The following is a 21,098-nucleotide window of genomic DNA, read 5'->3' as shown; positions in this document are numbered from 1 at the left end:
AACACTTCTCTAACTTTTCTGCAAATTCATTTGAGTCATCAAAATTTATACTTCTAAATTTTAACTTACAGTTGATATCATTGAAAGGAACATTAGTTACTGTGAGCAAATGCAAGATTGCAAATAATTTTTTGATAATTTTTCATTTTGAGAAGGATATTTTGTTAGACCTGTTAAGGGTATTTAATGCTGTGACAATATTGGGATAACTTCTGATAAAGTATTTTGAAGTATGTATTTCTGTGCATCTTTAGCTGATGATTCTTAAAAAAATATTTTTTCTTAGTAGATCTCTTTGTACAAATCAGTTTAACTTCAACTGAAAATGTATACAATGGCATTTTAGTGGTTTCTCTGCTATTTCCTGAACTTGAGGCTGTACAAGAAAGCAACTTAGTGATTTGTTTATAATTCAAAATGCCTTTTTATACCTTCTGTTACTGCATCTATGATTTTTTTCTTTTTTAAAAAGTTCTTAGTTTATTAATCCTCTCATGAAAAATCTGCGCAATCACCACAGATAAAGTTACTGCAGAATCTTTACTCCTTCTGTTATCCAATCTCTAGCTCACTTTTTGCCAACACCAACATTGGCTTTTGCAGTCTTCCTTTCTTTTTTCTATTCTTGCATTCCTTTTGCTGTTTTCTTGAGGACTTTTTCTTTTTTCAGGCCATGCCCTGCAAGTCTATGTTTGGGTTCTTTTATTTTTATTTCATAGCCCAAGGAATCATAAATCATGCCAAAGCCAGTTGTTTTGCCACCACCTAAATGGGTTCTGAATCTAACTACAAAGATGACATTTGGTGTGGTCTTGTACATTTTGGCTAATTTTTCCCCAAATTTCTCTCTTGATACTGTTGCCTTTCTGGGCTGAAGAATATCAGTGACCTTTGTTTCCACTGAAGTAGTTGGTTAATTATGAACTTCCTGGTCCAGATAGTTACTGGGTCATTCATGATGGTGGCTGAGCTTCATGTAGCCAGGGAGGGTGCATCTACAATTTTATGAAAAAATTAGAAAATTATATTCCTTGTTAAAAATTTGTCTGAAGCTTCATGTGTGAAAATAGTGTTCTTTTCATTAAATGTGGCAATCTTTACATTTAATTTCTATTTCTAAGGCTGTGAATATTTATTTTTTAATGTTATAAGTAATTTTCAAAATTAGCTGTATCTATTGAAGATACAACTCCCTGATGTACTTTATTGTGTAATGTCTGTGTGTACTTTTTGTAATTGTTTATTGACAAAATTTATTGCCAGATGACTGGTTATTCTATCCCTCAGGCTGGAGAGGTGGTTATTTACACCAGTACCTCAGGGTTGGGCTCAAAGGGTAAACCATGACATGAGCTGGCTTCCCACTAAGGGTCCCAGTGCTGTTCCACATTAGAGTGCCTCATCTCTTTCTACTTATGACCTCTGCCACCACTGCTTCTGCTGCTGTCACCAACAATTTGGGCCCAGGTTTCAGCCCAGCTGCCCCCTGCCAGCTCTCAGGATCACAGACTGTCCTAGACATGTGTATATGTATACCAGCAGGCCAGGCCAATAGCACAGCACACTATGGCTCCTGTCCCCAGGGGCTTGGTCCTGTGTGTGTATGCACAGCTGCCTGGCCTGTTTCCTCTTCCCACATGCACACTCCATTGTCTTATCAGATTTCACTGACAAAACACAGGTTCAGAGACAAAGATGGATTTCACGATGGTGATGACAGAGCATTAAACCAAGTGCAAGGCCCTTCTGCATGTGGGACCCTAGGTGACTGCACATGTCATGTCCACAAAGGTGGCTCTGAGGGAAGCCTCAGTGATACTCCCCTTGCCATCCCATATCTCTTGAGGTTAGCCATCACTGCATTACACATGCATTTGAATTGGCTGATTTTAGTCTGTGCTTTAAACAGCACAGTTCAGGTTCATTGGCTTTAGCCTGAGGGAGTAATCTAATACAGTGTTGCCTTGATTCTATGACTGAGACCAAGGAGATTTTGAAATCTCTTCTTGAGATTCAAAAGTCTCCTTATATAGCTGCCTTTCTAACTTGGAATGTAAAGTTTAAATTGTTTAGGAAGTGCCAATGAATGTGCATAAATAACACCCTAAATTTCTAATCATCCAGTCTTTAAAAATACAAACCGTTTTCAACTTTCCAGTTATACCTTATGGATCAGGTCCTGCCATGATCTTTGTCATCTCTTGATGACATTTTTGCCCTTTATTTTCTGCATGTATATATCTTGTGTTTAGGCATCAGGAAGTCATATCTTATTTGAGTATCTGGGTATATTGACAGGCTCATAAAAATGGTTGAAGTTGTTAGGTTCAGAGATTCAGATCTATATGTTTATCTGTAAACTTATTCAAATCTATCTAATACTATTTAGCCTAATTTTGGAAGAGATAGGAAACAATAATGAGGACAGCTTGTTGAGTTTTTTTTTTAACATAACAGTTTTTTTAGTGATAAAAGAATATAAGGGTATGCAATCTTTTTATTTATCTTTCAAACTCTATTTTTGTTAAGATTTTATTTTTAGATAATCTCTATACTTATGGTGGGGCTTGAACTCACAACCCTGAGATCAAGAGTCTCAAGCTCCACTGACTGAGCCAGCCAGGTGCACCTATCTTTCAAACTCATAACATTACATACTGTAGTGCAGTATTAACATGTCCTAGTTATAAAATATGTATCATCTAAAATCTGTATTATAACTGGAGGGCTAAATATCAACTAGTTAACAAATTGCCCAGATGTTCTCATATGCCTTTATTTGATTGTCTAATTATACCTTTTGTAGGATTTGAGATGATTCTATATAAAAATACTTGGTAAGCTTGACTTTCTGCCAAACCCAAGAGATTCAAACTTACTTGAGAAATAAAAGCAACTTTTATTTATTAAGTGTCTGTGATTAAGGCAGAACTCCCTGCTTAAATCATAGCTTTGGGATGGGAATATAAATAGAAGTATAATTCATGTGTGGGCCCATCGTTTCTCCCCATTCTGGACATTAGCCGAACTTCAGTTTAGCGTTATCAGAAATAGAGAGCACACTATCATTAAAAATGAACTTAAACAGGGCTTATGTTGGGTTAAGATTTTATTATCCTTTTTTTAAAAAAAGATTTTATTTATTTATTCATGAAAGACACACAGAGAGAAAAAGATACAGGCAGAGGGAGAAGCAGGCTCCCTGACAGGAGCCCAATGTGGGACTCCATCCCTGAGCCAAAGGCAGATGCTCAATCTCTGAGCCACCCAGGCATCCCAGATTTTATTATCCCTTTAAAAACTTCTGATTTAGTTGCTATTATTGGTGAGCATTTGGGAAAATGGAGTTAACTTTTTTGAGGTAAGAAAGGAGACAATCTGTTATGTTGAAAACTCTGATGGGGAAGATCCACTTTTGTGTTGGATTGGTACTTCTGTGCTTGTTATTGAAATGATTGATTTGGACAAAAAAGGTACCTACTTATTTCTGTGCATTTCTCACATGGCTCAAAATTTAAAATTATTTCCTTTTATACACTGCTTTTACGTTAAAAAATGATTGGACATCTCTCTATGGGTCTTTGAAACCGAACAAGGCATTGAGGCACTAGCCTTTCATCTTTGGGGACTTTGGTTTAAACCTGGCTGAGTCTAAGTGTAAACAAGTTTGATCTTGTCACCTGCATCTCTCCAAGCTCTTAGGGTGAGCAATAATTATAACAAACTGAAACCATTCCAAAATATTTTAGCATTTTGTTCTACTACATGAAGAACAGTAACAAAATACTCATTGTGCAACTAGGAAAGATTAGTATTATTATTGAATATCATTATATTGTAGCCTTAACCAGAAGAAAAATAAGAACTACTGGACCTTCTGTCACAAGATATTCTAGAAAATGGAATCAGAATTCCATTTTCTAAAATGGAATCAGAGTGTTAAGTAGGATGCTCTTCACAGCACTGTGAAGGAGAGACCAGTGTCTGGTGATTTTGGGGGGCTGCTTTCTACTCCTCCTTGACAGAGCAATTCCCCTTTCCCTGAAGCCATCAACTGACAAGAAGTCTTCTATCACTTACCAAATTCCACTCTAGTAAGCTGCCAACCTTCATTCCCCTAAAGTTCCATGTTGAAGATACCAGGTTAAATTTGAATCCAGCCTTAAAACATTAACATTTTAAGATTCATAGTTTTAAACTGGAGAACGAGGCCTGCGAGTGGGAAGTTTTGGTAGACAGAAGGAGTATAGTTTCATGATCCTCAGGGGAGCCTTTGAATCTCCCTGAATTCATACTGGAACTCAGTATTTGAGGTGGGCCAAAGAAGGAATGAGGATAGCAAGGTGGTATTTTCACCAACTCAACTCATTCTCCTGTCTTTCTCCTCAAAGGACACAGAGCATCCCGTGTGGCCTGGAGCAGCTCTGTTGCTTCTTAGCAGTGGAAACTTGGAAAGTGATTGCTGTCTCTATCTTGGGTTCAGGTCTCTGTACACCCATGGAGTGTCCTTGACCTATTCCTAAGAAGCCCTCAGTGTTGCCTTGACACTTAGGGTGGTCCAATTTGCTGTGCATCCCGTTTCCTCCATGCAACTATGGCAACTCTCCTTCTGGGTCTCCACAGCCAATATATATCTAGCTTCTTGGGGAAATTTCAGCTTCTGCCTAGGGCCCCCACTTGCTCCCCATGAGTCAGGTGCGAACTTTTACCTGTGAGTATTGAAAAGCCTGCCGGTACTTTCAGTGCCAGAACATATTGGTGGTTTACAAAACTTGAAACCTAAAATGTATTCATGGTTTCAATTTTATCCCTCCACCTTGTAACTGGAAGAGAGAATAACTCATATATGATTAAAAATGCTCCAATTTTAATGCTGGAGGTCTCTTAAAATCCCCTGATTCTGGTCCTATTTGATTTTCTCAAGAAGCTCATTTCATCACTGCCACTTGGTCTCCATATGCATCTATATGTGTTGATATTAGATGAGAGATAATGAAGTGAGGTCAGATGCCTCCCAGGGGAGGCTGCCTAGGCCTCTGAATGACCTCATATCCTATCTATTCAGAGAACATCAGGCTTCAAGACACTGATTCTTCATTACTAAAAACTCATGAAGCTAAGAGTGATAATTTATTTATCCATGGTGAGAAATGGAGCTGTCACATGGACCAGGACAGTGGAGATTTACAACCAGCTCATTTTTCCTCTATCATCAAGCTATGAGGTTCCTGCCCTTGTTAATTTCCTACAGGAAATCATTGCAATAACCAGAAATGCTCATGTTCATAGGGTCAGTTTCCTCTCTTTCTCTGTAACTGACTGACTTGGAAATTGTCTGGGGAATAGGTCATCAGAACAAGGGGGACTAGAAGAACAAATGATTGGTAGCAGTGGTCCAAGGTGGTCTGATGCCTCCAGTATATAACACAACTAGCTTTGCCAATAGTACCAGATATAACTAAGTCTGTTGACTTCATGTTGCGTCCATTTCTGCCCCAGGAGTAACTTGACCATTGGGGTTAGAAACATACCAAACTCCATTGGCTAAGCCTTCTCTCTTGGACTGTGCTTTGACACAGCTGGGTGCTGTCAATAAACTTTCCAGTTTCATTAGTCCCTACTTCGATGGACACATTCATTCACTTTTTGAATGTGTTAATGTGTCCACCTGGTTATAGTCAAACCTATTGGCCAGAAAGCCAATCATGTAACTTGATATATCTATGAATTATCTCATAGTATGCAGTTCTTATATTTATCTCCAAAGAAGACCAGTTATTTCTAAGTTCTTGGAGACAACTTACATTAGCCTCTATGCATTAGCAGAAAACACATGGAAGCAAAAATAAAGCAGGTTTAAAAAAATTATTTATTTATTTTGAGAGAGCATGTGCAGGGGGAAAGGATAGAGGGAGAGGGAGAGAGCCCAATGTGGAGCTTGATCTCATGACCCAGAGACCAGGACCTGAGCTGAAACCAGGAGTCAGATGCTCAACTGACTGAGCCACCCAAGTACCCCATTAGGCAGATTTTTAATCATCAATAAACATTTCTTAGTTACCTATCAAGTTTGATGCAGATGCAGTATATAAGACATGATTTCACCATAATTATTTTATCCAAGTACTTTTAGCTTTTACTTTTCTGAAAAAAAAAAAAACGCTTATAATTATTCTTTTTATGAATTAAACTAGAATATTTCCTAGTGGGTTTCCCAAGTTTGGATTTCCTGGTCACCAGAAGATGTGCTTTCAAGGATCATCTTAAATAGAAAAGTGAATTTAAAATCTAAAACATTTTGCTCAAATGGCTTTGCAAAGTCATTTGAATGAAGCTATTTATGAGCCATTTACTTGTGCACCATCTATTAAATTTATGATGGTCAATTATTATTATGAAAAAAAGTCAAAATATTCTTCTGGATATATTTTTATGGCATTTTAATTTTGCTCTTTCAGTAGCTAGCCAAATTGTACTTATCAGAGAATGATCAAAGGGCATTTGAGATCAGATTTTGGTTTTCATATTCTATTGAATATAAAATTGCTGGCTTGGTTTTTAAAATCCTTTAAATATCCTGGAAGTACGCATAATGTGTTACTATATGAAAAAAGCAGCTTTTAAAACAGTATGTGACAATGTGGCTCCAATTTTATAATAGATTCATGTATGTAAATATATCTTGTTGAGAAAATTAAAAAATGAATCAGTAATTTATTTTCAGGGTAAGGGAAATATGAGTGAATATTTTAGTTTCACCACCCCTCCCAAATTTTGTGTTTAAAAATTTATTTAAAAATATAACTAGAATGTTCTGTTTACTCTAGGAAGGAAATAAATTAAAAAGCACTCTAGGATATTTGTTCTTTATTCTAAAATAGCCATGTATTTAGCAATTATCTCACCATAAAGCTGGTCTCATTTTTTTTTCTAATTAATTTTGGCACTTTCTTTTTTCCACTGGCTTCTCCTCTTTGTGACTAATTTAAAACTATTAATTTAAAAGCTACTTCTCTAATCTTGAGCTAGTCACCAAGATATTTGATTTTTTTCTAGTGCAGAAAAGAAAGACATTTCTGTATCTCCTCCCATTTCACTTATCCAGTGACATCACTGATTAAAATCTCTATTCTTTGAAGGGAAAATTTTGAGCTACTACTAACTAGAATATTCATCTGCTGGAGAGATTGTTAAGGGGCCAATCTCCCTTCTAGATGATAGCTAGCTTGCTAGATAAAGTTGTCATTACATTTAACTTGGTCTTTAATTATAAGCAGATGGATGAATTATTTTAATCACTGCTCTATTTCTTAACAGTAGTTCATACATTGACACAAAGTGAAGAACATCAAACAAAAATTAAATGCTAGGGCAGGAAAGCAGCCAGCCTTCAAGGGAAGTGATTGATCACAACTTGTCATCTTTAAAGGCCAGAAGAATGCAAAATAAACACTTGGGATTAGTGTACTAAATATGGTTCATCAGTCTTCAGCCCTGCTCTCTGATAATTTATCTATCTCATTTATTCTAATGCTTTATCATGTAACTATCCAGCTCTGTAATTAGCTGTTCAGGTATTCCCTTTTTCTTCCTGCCTTTGAAATTGTGTGTGGTGAGATTCTGCAAGGAGAGGATATTATTACCATCCCATACAAAAGAAGCAACTCTTAAAATGATTCTGTTTTATAGCTTACATGCTAGAATTCTTGCTAAAACTCAGAGGGTGTGTTAGATTTGCTTTAAAGAGAAGGTCTTAGCAAATTTACTATGTTCTTTTAAATAAAGAGTTTGCTTTGGCTGTAGGTAAACGGTTTGATTTTATAGGAGGAGTCTGGATTTAGATTCACTAAACCCAAAATGCTGGTTTGATTTTTTTAAAAATAAAAAATACCAAAGTTAACTTCTGAATTAAAGTCATTAAGTGCTAGCATTTTACTGATTTGTTTCTGAGTAAAGAGTTTGTTGCTCCGTGACTCAAAAGAACATCATTAATAATCCATATTTTCTCTTATAGTGATGAATATACTGAGATTATATAGTAAATTATGTTTGGGATTTATACTTGGTCATAAATTTTCCTGTATGACAGAAGCATTCCCACAGATCTATTACAGGATGTAGATTTATTACTTTATTCATTAGTCTCAGAATATTAACAATGGTGAATCATTTTGATTATTTATTATTAAGCATTGAAAACCTAAAACAATATGCACAGTCCAAATTGAGGCACTATTTTCACCTTAACATTGTGAATATGAGATGGCTTCTGGTACTTTGAGTTTGGACAAAATGTCAAAATATTGAGTTATCATATGCTTCTTTACAAACCCAAAAGTGTGTGATTTTCTTTTTTTAACTTCACTTTAAACTACACGTGGTTCATTCATTTTTAGGTTATCTAAGGAAAAGCTTTCATCCTATTTGACTTCCTGTTGTAATGTCTCTAGGCTACTTCCCTTTATAGGGTGTTAGAGAGTTCCTGTGGGCTCAAACCCTCCTTGGAATTAACCAAAGACCAATATCATTTGGAATTTCCAGTGGCAGATCCATGTTCCAAAGTTGGAAATGATTTTTGTTTTAAATGTTCTCTGAGGAACGCCTGGGTGGCTCAGCAGTTGAGCATCTGCTTTCGGCTCAGGACATGATCCTGGAGTCCTGGGGATCCAGCCCCACATCCGGCTCCTCTCGGGGAGCCTGCTTCTCCCTCTGCCTATGTCTCTGCCTCTCTCTGTGTCTCTCATGAGTAAATAAATAAAATCTTTAAAAAAAGTTCTCTGATGTGTTAGTTTATTGGCCAGCATGATATACAGCTGTGTTAAAAGAACTGACTTTAACATTTTAGGGGCATATAGATCTTTTACTATATGGACTAGAAACTCACTTTTTATTGTCATGTCCTGCTTTGTGGAGTCATTATTGTCTTCCACTTTTCCTGCTTCTAGATCTTCTATTAGCTTCCAGGAGACCACACAATTTACTGATTTTGAATATGGGCTTTAAAATTACAATTGTTTCTGGTTCCTCAGAGCTATGTAATCTTGGGCATCTTCTCTATAAATAGGCCTGTTATGGGAACTCAATGAGATTGTATCTGCAATATGCTCAGCATAGTGCCTGATGTGTGTAACTGTACAATATTATTAGCCATTATATATTAAAAATAATCAGTTGATTTACTACCATCCCAGGGTGATATTGGGCTATGTTGTTCAGAAGTTCCTTGGGATTTTTTTGCATTATATATTGCCTCTTAAAATTCTCATTCTTTCTAAAAGTATCTTTCCAAAGTGCTCAATCAGAGACAGGTGGTGAAAGAAGAAAGGGGTAGGCAATGGTGTTTTTAAGCAGAGTAATCCTGCCATGCCCCCAAGAAACTTCCAGTCTCTGATTAGGGAATGCACTTGGGAGGGAAGTTTCTCTCCTGCAGGGTTTGGGGTTGTCCTAATGAAAAAGGGGCAGAGTTCTCTCTTTATAGAGACACAAGGATGGAAAATTAGTCTCATCAAACTTACTATTTGATGATTATCGACCCTGTGTCCTCTCTGGGTTTCTCATAAATACCATTAAAACTATGACCAATCAAGCTAAGGACTGCAGGGTAGTGTTTTTTTTTTTTTTTTTTGTCTTTGTTAGAACTTTCCCTTATCCTGCTTGGGTGGAGGAGGGGATGTTTATTCCAGACTATGACAGTCTTTTTGTTTTAGGTCATATACCACTCACCCAACCCCTCCTTGGACTTCAGTGCTAATCATGCAACCATGTGCCACTATATGTTACAAGTTATCCTAGTTGTCCTCTCATTTGCTCCCCTGAATGAGATCAAACATGGATTTGAACCTCAGCTGTACTTATTACCTTAGACAAATCACTTAACTTCTCAAAGCTTCTGTTTTTTAATCTATAAAATGGTAGTAAGAATGGTTTTACTTCTCCGGGTTGTCATGAAGATTAAACGACATGTATGGTTGTGTAATAAAAGCTGATATTTTCACAAATGAATCACACATATGTAGAAAACACTCTTCAACATGGATTTTTCTATTTCAACTATTCTCTATTCATTTCACCAATCAATTCAAGTTTTCAGTTTTTTCTACTTCTTCTAACTCCTGTATTTCCTTGCAAATATAGGTTCCAAATAACTTAGTAGATTCCACTGTTGCCTGGAATATTCAGCTTAATTCCCTAGAAACTTAAGCAGTGCCAAAAGCCAGCTGAATGTATTTTTTTCAAATATGTGACTACAGGAACAACAATTTTGCATCTCACATTAGGCCAAGAAAAGGAAGGAAGGGAGAGAGAGGAGAGAAAGAAAGAAGGGAAAGAAAAGAAAGAGAAAGAGAGGAAAAAGAAAGAAGAGAAAGAAAGGAAAGAAAGAAAGAAAACCACCATTCATGCTTCAGAAGGTAATGAAAGAGGAGCATGGTGACACGAAGGTGACCATGGTGGCCCATGTATTTTGATGATGCCAGAACTGACAAGCCAACTGGACAAGAGAGACACTCATAGGCTACCTGCCACCCCGAATGTTTTGTTTCTGTCTCCTTGGAGGGGAAACTCAGAGGAAGCCTTTAGTAGTCTGGTGCCTAGACTCAAACTCATCCTTGTCATGTTGGTGCCACATCGCAGCACTGTCCATGCTTGATTTTCCTTCCCTCCTTCCCCACTTCATCCTAAAAATGTAATTATTTTCACTGAATTGATTCCCTCTTGCTGCCCCCGCCCACCGTTACATATACCTTGATGACTCAATCAGTTGATAGCTGTAGATATAAATCAAACTTGCTACCCAATTGAAAACTTTCCAGGGACATATCAGCAATGATGATTTGATAGAAATATGCCATATAGTATTATCATAAGGGTAATTTTTTTTTTTTCACAGAGAAGTTTGGTTTCTCCTCCCCTGGATAACTTTATTTTTCACCTGAGATATCTGTTATTATGAAAGATGGGCCTGTTAATCTTTATTAATTGCTTACCATTCAACAAGTAATTTTATTGAGCATCTATGGAGTTCTGGGTTGAAACTATCATCAGACTTGGAATTAGGATAGATAAGGTAAAATCTGTGGCCACGGAGCTTACAAGAGGTAGACTACTAAACAGACTGGTTTAATATTGTCTGCTGGGAAAGCTATATAAATCTTTGCATAAGGACTATGGAGCTACACGGAGCAGGAGTGACAGACCTGCTTCTGAAAGGGGCTGATTCACATGCCAGGTTTTGAAGAGTTTGTGTGGTTATTACTTATTCCTCTTTCCACTGCTCCCGGATCCATTCTGCACTCTTTTTTGCCTAGGAAGCTGATCCCTGCCATGGTGGATACTTTATATATCAACCAGATTCCCATTTCAGGAGTGAAAGGCTTATTCCGTCAGCTGCTGGAAGACAAACCTCAGGTGTTAGCCCTCTTCAGGTATTACATCTCCTGAAGAAAACTGCCTCCCACACATCACGCCTCCTTCTAGGAGTAGCCTGTGTCCAATCACTGATCATTACCAGGGTGTAAAGACAGCCTGCCCACCCCCCAACTTGAGAGAGCTTGAATGATCATATCAGCACTAGATCCTCTCTGGTGAACCTAATCTATGATACTGTGGACTGCTGTGCCCAGGCTTCTGAGATGGCAAGATTCTTGATGTTTCAATTGGTGGTATACGATTAGCAGTGGGAGGATAGAGGGAAGTATTTACTCCATGTATACTCTCTGCTTCCATGCTGTTCTCTGTCAGTAGCTGGTCCCTCTAGGACTATAGCTCTTGCCCAGGCAGGCCATTTTCCCTGACAATTGCTCTCATTATTCCCTTCCTTTCCTCCTTCAGGCCTAAAATGGTAATCTCTATTAATCTCCAGAGGCTTCAATATCTCCAGTTGGTTTCCTTACCACAATCAGATCCTTTAGTTCAGCCTTCAGTTGAAGCAGTGCTATGCTGGTAAATGCTTAACAACTGGGTCTCTGGAAAAATAAAAATAAAAAAAACTTAGAGCATTTTCTGACTTCTGTAGAGTCTATATGTCCATCATGGCTCAACTGTTGGATATAGAACAGGAGAAAGATGCTAGCTAAATTGTCTACCATACTGGTACAGTAGATGTAAATATTTTTGAGATTGTACATAATAGTAAAATGTAATAAAATAATGCATTTGAAATATTTACTGCATTTAATGCAAAAGGATGCATTTTGAATATTTACTGCCTTTATTTTAATATAATTTAAGAAATTGTAAGTTCATTTAATTTTTAATAATGACTGTGTTTAACAACTAGCTTGTGAAATTCCTGAGAATTAACAATCAACTCTTGCAAGTCAATATAAGTGGGCTCCAACATACTACTGAGTTGAACTGAGTAAAATTTGGTTTTAAGGTGGGACCTGCCTGATACAGGTAAATAGCAGTTAACTAGGCAAGTTATAGGTGGGGCTGAGAAATGAGTGGTAGGGGGCAAGCGTAGACCTGAGTTCTGTGTTTAGAGAGTGTTGGTATGGCTGGTTGGGGAGAGGAATTGAGTTCAGAGGAAGAGATGGAATCCTATTGGTTGAAAAGTCAAAAGACATTGAGTAGACAGGAGTGAGTTTGCAAATAAGGATTTCTTCTTTTCCTTTTAAAGCAAGTTCTCAAAAAAAAAGTTCTCTTCTAAATTTCTAAATTTTTATATCTATACTTACCTTGAAAATATGGGAAGAATCATCAGTGTTTTGGCAAATCTATTAACAACAGGACCAGACCAAAGAATGCAGAAATGGGGAGATAATTGATTTTGAAAAGTTATTCTTGCCCACATTTTCTGGTAGGGTTGAGATCACATTTTCAACACACTTATATCCTGGGATGTGTTGTCCCTCAGAAGATGTATTAATAGAGCATCTGTAACTGTGTTCCAGATAATGATGAAGAGCCTCTTGAGACTGCATGTTCCAAATCTGACATCAACCATGCCAGTATTCCAACAGAAAACAAAACTTCTATCCCTCTTCTGTAGTGAAAAAGTTCCATGGGTGGTTCTCAATCCATGAAATGTGGGCTACATAATTGAGAAGGAAATTTGATCTTCCTTACTTGATCAGGGAAGCCATAATTTCAGAACTTGTAGGTGGACAGATTGGTCCTTTCCCTAGACATTCTGGGACCAAGAATTCTGCACTGAGTGAATTCAGCAGGTAACTCATTCTTAGGAACTAACTAGGAAATTTTCAACTAACTAGAAACTAATGGTAAGTGGCTGAGCCCTAATTAATGATGGGTGTGACTTAAGATCACATAAAAACTTTCACAAAAAATAGAGACACTGCTTCTACCGTGCCCTCTGAACAAAAACTGAATATATTTTATTCCCTGGAGTCTATATGATTTTAAAAAGTTCTCTTTGAGTGAGTTAAAACAAAATTCCTTTTGGGTAAGATTTTATCATATTTATCTGGCTCTGGGGTATCTTTTCATTTTTTAAGGCCTTCTTCCCACCTAGAGAAGGAAAGATGGGGTGACAGTAAATGGAATTTCATTTGCTTTTTCTGATACATTGTCTTTTTAATCAGGAACATTTGATTCCATCTTATATTGTGTATGGCACTTGATAGCATGTAGTGTAGGATCTTTTTTTTTTTTTTTACCTTCCTCAATTTCTAATCCAACCTCTTTACTATAAATAGCAGCAACTACTACTATTTGGGTGGAGTTTTACAATTTGTGTAAGTCTTATGTTATTTCAGTTAATTCTCACCGTGACCTGGCAAGGTGTTTTTGTTAGTAATCATATTTTATGCCAAGGAACCTGGGTTGGTGAGTTTCAACAAATTGCCCAAGGTTAAGCAGGTTGGAAGTGACCTAAGTGAGAATCAACCTTTGTCTGCCTCCCTATCCCTCACATTCCTACTTATATATCCTGCCAGTCACCAGTGGGATTGGCTGACCACATCTATGGGCCATTTTATTTATTTATTATTTATTATTACTTTTAAATATTTTATTTAAATTCAATTTGCCAACATATAGTGCAACAACCAGTGCTCATCTCATCATGTGCATCTGTGGGCCATTTTAATAAAGAAGAGTCTCTGTATCTTGTCTCTGGCTACATTTTCCTGGTGAGGACATTGGTGTTCTGTGACCAATAAAAGCACTCTAGATGCTGTGAGAAGAGAGACCTCTCTACTCAATGAAATGCCATCTCAGATCCTGTCTTTTTCTAAGTTACAGCAGGGGAAATCAAATTTCTGTGAAAGTGGTTCCACATATCATATTCGGCAACTCTTGTTATTTTTCCCTCTAGCCCCCACCAACAGTTTTATAGGTAAGAGCTCATCTCAGGTTTAACAATAGTTCTGGCACATGTCCCTTTGGATGCTGTGTAGTGACAGGCACTGGGGAGACACTAGGCTCTTCAGAGTACTGAAAGAGAAAAGGTTGAGATGATAAATTTCCCATTGAGAAAAGCTTAGGAAGCAGGAAGTCATAGAACAAAGAGCAAATAGAAGGAAGAAGAGCACTGTCCGTATACCAAGCTAAGTGTTTTATTTAATCATTGTTTAATACTCAAAACTGTTTTATGAAAGAATTGCTATCATTATCTTCAACTTGCAGGCGAGAAAACAAAATGAAGATATTAAAAAACTCACCCAGAACCACCTGTCATAAGCAGCTAGGGAGTGGTAAAGCAGAAATTTGACATAATGTTGTTGTTGTTGTTGTTGTTTTTATAACAACACTATGCTCTTTTATCTCTTAGATTATAATCCAGTTCTGAACAGTAGTATAGAGAGATACAATCTGAATCCTTAGCATGCTCTCTGGGCCTTTATAATGGACTTATCTTAAGCCTGTCCACAGCCTTTCCATATTTCCCACTTCCTTCCATGCTTTGTTCCAGCCATAGTGGGTGCAGTATAGTTTACAGAATCTTCTGTGATCTGTCTTCCTCTGAACCTGCATCTTGCCAAGTCTCTACTCCATCTTCTTGGATAATCTTGCTCTTGTTCTATGTCTTAGCTGTATATGGGAGACCTACCATATCCTCCCAAGTCTGGGTTGGAAGCTCTGGACTTCTCAGAACATCCATATTACTCCTCAGTGGAGCACACACTGTAATTTTTACTTGCCTCTTTCCTCTACTACAGGATAAACCTCATAAAAGCAAGGACTGTTTCCCTTGTTTGCTGTTGTTTCTGTGACATCATTAGTCAAAACACATTCAGTAGAAGCTTGCTGCAAAGTGAATGAGGATTCATTTGCCTCCTGGCTTTTGTACTGTGATGCTCCTTCTGCCTCACCTTTTTCTCTTTTTCTGGTTGATTCTTATTTTATTTTGTGCCTCTGTTAAAAGCTCCCTCCTTCTGAGGCCCTCTGGATTAGGTGCTCCTCTTAGTTGTTTTATGACATCTTGTTCTTCTCTCAAGTCCTTCAATCATCATCACTATCATCAATGTTTCTCACTAACTCTGGACTGAAAAATCCATGAGGACAGTGTTTCTGTTCTGATTATCACAATGGTCCCATTAATCAATACAGTGCCTAGCACAATGTAAGTACAATTTATGGAATGAATGGATACATTGTTTTGGACACAGTTAACTAAGGGACTGTGATACCAGTAATATTCATCTCACAAATATTAATTGTGCGTCAATATTTTTCCAGATATATGACAGGTGAAGGTACAATAATGAACAAAACACACATGTTCCTTGCTCTCATAGTTCTTCGAACCCAATGGTGGGGATAAGGGGATGGTGGTAGGAGAAAAGAGGTAGCATTGAACCTAATTGCTGAGCAGTCCAGTTGGAATGATAGGAAGACTTTATAAAGAATTATATAAAGTATCATCCCATAATAAGTAGGTTACTGTTCAAACTATGGAGGTACACACATTTTGTATCTTACAATTTCTGCAGATCTCCTAGTTTTAATGTATCTTTTACAATTGTGGTAAAGTCCTTCGTAAGTAGCAGATAGTTTCCCACTACCTAAACTGAAAAGCTCTTTATGCAGAAGGTTTGTCTTCTGTATCCCTTACTTTCAAAGCATCCTCCTTCTGGCCTGGTTTGGGTATCATATTGCCTGAGTCAGGTGAAGGATGCCATGACCTCATGAAGTTCCTATCTACTCAATGCCTTTCTCTGATTATTTTAATCAGGTGTAAAGTTTGCCCTGTTTGGAGAACTAAGCAGGATGTGATGAGAAAAGCATAAGCAGACTTATTCGATTGAAATTATCACTAGAAAAGATGGGATTAATGCAGATTTTTATTGTAGGGGAGGCACCAATGTTTGGATAATTAGGATTATGCACAGAGTACTGGTGAGCTTGAAAGAAACAGAAGAAATGCATTCAAGAGGACATGAAAAGTCAACGGAGCATTTTAGATGAATGAAAGGAAGAAAAGTGCTGGGGATGATAAGAGGCAGGGAAGCCTTTGTGTAAAGAGTAAATAGATGACACAGAACAGGAGTTTTAGAAGTATCATAAGGAGAAGCGTGTAGTTGGGGAGAAAGAGTGAAGAGCTTTGGTATGGGAGCTGAACTGTGGTCCTGGCTTTAGAACATAAACTCTCTGAGGTTTTTTTTGCCTTATCTGTTAAAGGCCCCAGATTTCTAGGCACTTTCTACTGCTGGGTCCACTTTATTTCGGGAAGAGATAACACAGACAAACTATGAAGTAGAGCATTGGGAAAGTCCAGATCCGGGATGGCAAATGGGTATATATATTCATGTGCTACCTTTTACCATTTGGTGGTTGGCCACACTGGGAAGGATTCTGGTGCCATGCTTAGGCTGGAGAGGAAAAAGTGCCATGCTTGACTAGTAAGGTCTGTGATGGGCACAAAAGTAAGCAGTAATGGCCTTTGTGTCAGCTATTTAGAATACCTGCTTTAAACAAAATGAATGCGTTTAAGATATATCTCTGTGACTTACAAAATGAAAGAGTCCAGCGTTTAGGCCTTTGCTTTCTTTGAGCTACATAGCTTCTGCGAAGACATTTCTTGCCTTTCAGTGATTTCCAGGATATATAATAGTGATCATCATGACAAGCAACAACGATTAAAAATAAAAATCTTGGTTTATAAAGTGGTTTCAATTATCTTCCATTTGGGATGGTCAAGATATACCTGCACTAATGTGCATCATCTGATATTTATTGCAGAATAGCTCTGTGTAGTGCCATGTTTCCAAGATTCAGAGAAATGAAGCATCATTAAGTGATTTTTAAATGTTTTAGAAATAGGCCTACATGCAACAAGTTAAATTTGGCAACCAATGCACCTTTTTTCTCCTTTAGGTCAGGTTTTCCTGGATATATGGCTACAAAATAGTCCAAACATATGAAGCCAAAGAAGAAACCAGAGAGAGAAGCCAAGCATACATTCAATTTTTTTTAATTGAAGTAAAATTTACATACAGGGAAATGAAAAGATACTAAATGTACATTTGACAAATTGTAGCAAATGTGTATATCTGTGTAACATATGTTTTCCTTTATACTGAATAAGTATCTAGGAGTGGAATTTTGAGGTTATAGGGTAGATCTATGTTTAACCTATTGAGAAACTAGTTTTTCAAAGTTCTTTTATTGTTCTACTCTCCCACTGGCCATTGTACCCCCCTCCTCTATTCATATGTTAAAGTCCTAACCTCTAGTGTGACATTATTCAAAGGTGGTGTTTTGGGAAGGTAATAGGTTTAGAAGAAGTCATGAGGGTGGGACCCCTATGATAGGTTTACTTCCCTTATTTTTCTTTTTAAAAAGATTTTATTTATTTATGAGAAAGAGAGAGAGAGAGAGAGAGAGAAAGAGAGAGGCTCTCAGGGAGCCAGATGTAGGACTCGATCTCGGGTCTCAAGGATCAGGCCCTGGGCTGAAGGGGGCACTAAACCGCTGAACCACCCGGGCTTACTTCCCTTTTGAGAAAAGGAAGATAGAAGAGATCCCTCTTTTCCAGCCATGTGAGGACACCGTGAAAAGGTGTTCCTCTGAAACTCGGGAAGAGAGCCTTTACCAAGAACCAAATCTGCCAGCATCTGGAAATTGGACTTCCTAGCTTCCAGAAATGTGAGAAATAAATTTCTGTTAAGTCACCCAGTCTCTGGTATTTTGTTATAGCTGCCTGAGCTAAGACAGACTTCCTCAGAATTTCTATTCTCCTGTCTTTATTAGGAAAGAAAGTTAGCTTTCTACTTATTGCTCAGTATTGCCCACTATAGCTTAGAACCCTCATGTAATACTATCTTAGAAGGCCAAGGTCTGCCTGCTTGTTATGTGAAAATACTTCCTACATGTGTAAACACATGGACTTGATAACAGTCACTAGAAAAGGGTGGCCTAACAAGGCTGAGCCCATTCTCTCCTAGATGAAATAATTTATGTAAGTCAGGATTAAGGAGGGAATTAAGTCATGAGCTGTTCCTATGTCATGAGAAGTTTTGCATGTTAGTTAATATATGAACTGTCAGAGAACAGAAGAATTCTGTTTCTCAGCACCTCAAGTGAAAAAGGAAAAGTGGTAATTGGATAGTATTACTGTCAATCTTCCTGAGTGAAACAGAGGAGATAAGTCACTTCCCAGGAACTCTGAGGGTGGCTGCTTCCATGCTTAGACCCTTAGCCAAGGAAGTAAAGGCAAATAACTTATTTGGAAGGTGATCTGAGGAAGAAATATTTTTGAACGTTTGGATTATTTCCAAGTTTTTACAATTACAAATAATTCTGTACAGGGCAGCCCGGGTGGCTTATCGGTTTAGTGCCCCCTTCAGACCAGGGCCTGATCCTGGGGACCTGGGATCAAGTCCCACCTCCAGCTCTCTGCATGGAGCCTGCTTCTCCCTCTGCCTGTGTCTCTACCTCTCTCTCTCTGTGTCTCTCATGAATAAATAAATAAAATCTTAAAAAAAAAAAGAAATCCAACTAAAAAAAAATTCTGTACCTATATATGTGTTTATATGTGCAAGTATTGTAGTAAGAAACATTTCCAGAAATGGCCTTTGTTGACTAAGTGTATACAGACTTAAAATTTTGATGAAAGCCACAAAATTGTTTTCTAAAAAGTTTGTACCCACTTATACTTACCTTAAAAGTGTTTGAGTACCCAGTTCTTTTTTTTATTTTTAATTTTTTTGTATTTTATTTAAATTCAATTTGCCAAAAATAAAAAAAATAAAAAATAAATAAATTCGATTTGCCAATATGTAGTATAACAGTGCTCATATCATCATGTGCCCTCCTTAATGCCCAACACCCAGTTACCTCATCCCCCCATCCTCCTCCCCTTCTGCAAATCTTTGTTTCCCAGAATTAGGAGTCTCTCATGGTTTTCAGTACCCATTTCTTCACCCCCAGTTCAATTTGGATACATCCAACTTCTTAAGTTTTTTTTTTTTTTTTAACTAACCAAGGAGTTAAAAAAATGATCTCATTTTTTAAAAGATTTTATTTATTTATTTGAGAGAGATACTAAGAGACAGAGAGTATGAACATGGCAGAAGGAGAGGGACATGCAGACTCCCATCTCAGCCGGGAGCCCAACATGGGGTTCCATCCCAGGACTCTGGGATCGTGACCTGAGCTGAAGGCAGGCACTTAACTGACTGAGCCACCCAGGCATCCCAAAGTGATCTCATTTTAATTTGCATTTTACTATTGTCAGAAAACACATCTTTTTCACAGATTTATTGACTAAAGTTATTTCTTCTTTATCTTATTCATAGCCTTTGCTCACTTTCATATTGGCTTATTTTTCATTTATAAATTGATGCATAGGAATTATATAGCCTGGATATGAATCTTTGGTCTGATATATGTGTATCGATATTCTGCCCCTGAGGCCATACTGCTTTACTCATTTCTGACCTCAGCACCTGGATCACTGTCTCCTTCTCCAGTATTCCTCTTGTTATTAGTTTTGGTGCCAGATGTTGACACAGGGGATTCTGTCTAACACATGGCCTCCTCAATTCCTTGACCTCTCTTATACAGTGGTCTTTTCCTTTATCCTTCCTCAAACACCCATCACAATCATTAATGAGATCTTGTCATCAACAGCAACAGTGACGCTTCTGAAATCTCAGCATTGAATCATTGATATTCTGGGCATCAGCTTTTACCCTTCCATCTTACCTTTCCTCTGGACTTCTTTTCATTTGTTATTTTTCATTACCTGTGCCCCTTTTCAGTTTCTTCTTTCTTTAACTTAGATCTCATGGCATAGAATTATAATTATTCTCAGGAAGACATCCTAGATTTTTTTATTCACTTTCCTTCATCATACCCTTCTACAAACTCCACCCTAGTTAAGCCCGATTATCTATTCATTCCTTCCTTGCACTCAAGCAGCTTAACATGGCTGGAGAATATGGAACACCATTGCCATTTGGACTCACTTCAACTATGACCACAAATCTCAAATGGGCACTCAGTTCTTCCAGACAGTTCTACTATACATCCCTAATAAATTGAGTTTCTAACTCTCAGAGATGACTATTTCAAATCTTCTCAATGTCCCCTTCTCACCACATGCATCTTAGCTTATGCGGTTGCCTCATATTTTACAGAGAAATTGGATATATTCTAATGAGAATGGTATCTTCTAAATGTAAAATTTGCCAATCCATTTGCTATCCCACTAATATACTCTGATACATAAGGCGTAACTGCTCCTGTGTTAGACCAATCCTTTGTTCCATCCTTTTACCTTCTCAAGCAACCTGCTTCTAAAATTATTCCTACTATCTCCTTCATAATGAGTTTGTTCAATTGTTTGACTATTATAGATAGTCATTTGGAATGTTTCTAGCTGTTTTGTCATCAAGAACAATGATACTATAAATTGCTTATATATATATATATATACATACAATTTTATATATATAAAATAGTGTACTTATGCAAAAGTTTGGCAAGTATGGTAGATAGCTAGAAATGGAACTGCCGTGAGAGGCAGAATTTGCTAGTACTCATCAATATCTGTGTTCTTTGGTTCTTCTTGTGACTATAGACTATTCTATTTTAGATTCTCTTTCAGTTAGACAAGTTTTTACTCTTTCCCCACATGACTGTGGATTAGTTATCACCCCTCCCCCTGCCCCATGCTATTCATATGACTA

At 37.5% G+C, this 21,098-nt stretch overlaps 1 long non-coding RNA gene across 1 annotated transcript; it reads right to left on the bottom strand.

The window, feature by feature from the left end:
- Positions 1 to 530: 530 nt before the first annotated feature.
- LOC111092110 lies at positions 531 to 15,322 on the bottom strand. Its single transcript, XR_005377361.1, has 3 exons — positions 15,014 to 15,322; positions 11,892 to 11,963; positions 531 to 995 (listed from the first exon to the last, which is right to left on the bottom strand). It is a non-coding gene; the product is annotated as an uncharacterized LOC111092110 (long non-coding RNA).
- Between the last annotated feature and the right edge of the window lie 5,776 nt (positions 15,323 to 21,098).

The sequence above is a fragment of the Canis lupus genome, chromosome 24 (genome assembly GCF_011100685.1).
Source record: "Canis lupus familiaris isolate Mischka breed German Shepherd chromosome 24, alternate assembly UU_Cfam_GSD_1.0, whole genome shotgun sequence".
Classification (NCBI taxonomy): domain Eukaryota; kingdom Metazoa; phylum Chordata; class Mammalia; order Carnivora; family Canidae; genus Canis; species Canis lupus.
This window is presented reverse-complemented; position numbering and strand designations above follow the sequence as displayed.